General features: G+C 36.5%; 1 pseudogene; it reads right to left on the bottom strand.

Annotated features, from left to right (window-relative positions):
• Positions 1 to 474: 474 nt before the first annotated feature.
• LOC114215470 (protein FAM133B pseudogene) lies at positions 475 to 1,212 on the bottom strand (annotated as a pseudogene).
• Between the last annotated feature and the right edge of the window lie 452 nt (positions 1,213 to 1,664).

The following is a 1,664-nucleotide window of genomic DNA, read 5'->3' as shown; positions in this document are numbered from 1 at the left end:
CCAGGTAAGTAAAAGTAGATAAGGGGGAAAAATTAAAATACACTTATCTATGGAGTAAGGATTCTGAAATATCAATGTAATCCCTATTTCAAAAATGTTAACTAGAGGCATCTGGTCATTTCTAATTACATCTTAATGATGTATCCAGATTCAATTTCTGTTGATTTATCATTAGATACTTCTAGTCAAAAGTATTAACTTTATCCCCATGTATCTTAACCACCAGCACTGTTTGTTCAGTGTATTATCTCCCAGAGTTGTTAAGCACCAGAAGAGAAAAAAGTAGATATTCCAGCAGTAGGCAACAATTATGGCCCTTTCACACAGCAGCATCCAAGTGGCCATTGAATAGTCCGGGAGTAATTCTAAAAATAAGGAAATGCATGCATTTCAGTAATTATGTCATAATTTTCACAGTTGAAATTTCCTTAGACGTTGCACTTTCTTTATAAGGGAATCTGATTTTTCTTTCTGCTACCACGAGTCCAGACTTGAACTAGAAGCTTTCTTTTTCTTCTTCTTATTGTGTTTCTTATGCTTATTTTTCTTTTCTGTTTTTTTTCCTGTTACTTTTTCTCATTCTTCACTGCTTTTCTTCTTTTTTGCTTGTACCTTCTTAATATAATCTGATTCTAATAAGGACTCAGATGATAAAGGTTTATCTTCAGGCTACTTCTTTCTTTTTTTGCTGAGCCTGTTCATGTCCTTTTCTTTGTCAGTTGCACCCTTTGACTTCTTTTTCCTTATTAAACTATCCTTACTTGTCCAATTCAGTTTCTGACATGGAACTTTCAGAAGCTTTATGTGAATGGTCCTTTTCCTTTTTCCTTGTTTTTTATTCTCATCTTCGGAATCTGAAGAACTGCCAGAAGAATGAGAGCTTGGTGAAGGAAAAGTTACCTACCAGATTTCTTCTTTTCTCTTTTCTTTCTGTCTTTTTTTTTGTGAGGCGGGGGGATGAGCTCTCACTTCCCCTTAATAATTTCTCTCTGTGTTTAAGTTCTTTCTTCCAGTTCTTATTTATTTTTATTTCAAATTCAGCCAATGCCTTGGAGCCTTTTTTCTTTTCTAGTTGTTTTTTCACTTCTTCTCGGGTAGGCTTTGGTCACTTCAGATAATTTGGATCATTGGCCCTGAACACTGTTTTGGACTCCTTAATGTGGGCATTCCTATTGGGTTCATATAGCCCACTTGATCGTTTGGCTTCCCCATGGTGCGGGACTGAACAAACAGACATCAAGGAAGATCAGGCCAGAGAGCATTACGGCTTTTTTAGATTTTTTTTTTTTTTGGTCTGTTTTGTAAAAGTTCCTTTTTCCTTTTTTTTTTTTTTTTTACCTGTTTACTTTGGTATTTCATGCTTGTGGCTTTCCTCTAGTATCTGCTGACCTTTGGCTACTGATAATATTTATAAGTGAGGCACTACACAGCTGATGGGATATTTGAGTGGATGCTTATTGTCTAGTTGGCTTCTTTGAAGGGTGAATGGCTGGGCCATTTCACATTTCAAGGGGGGAGAACTTCATCATCTGTAGAACTTTGGCCTGAGGGAAGAACCCTCCATTCTCCTGTTTGGGAGATATAAGCCTGGAGAACAGTATTCTAGGACCCAAATAGGGAAAAGGAGAAAGGAGTTTTATAATTCAGAATAGAGCCTATCACTA

The sequence above is a fragment of the Eumetopias jubatus genome, unplaced genomic scaffold, assembly GCF_037043125.1.
Source record: "Eumetopias jubatus isolate StellerSeaLion01/CBP00866 unplaced genomic scaffold, mEumJub1_p1.0 scaffold_4, whole genome shotgun sequence".
NCBI lineage: Eukaryota > Metazoa > Chordata > Mammalia > Carnivora > Otariidae > Eumetopias > Eumetopias jubatus.
Note: the sequence above shows the minus strand (reverse complement) of the source record. Positions and strands in the feature narration are given on the sequence as shown.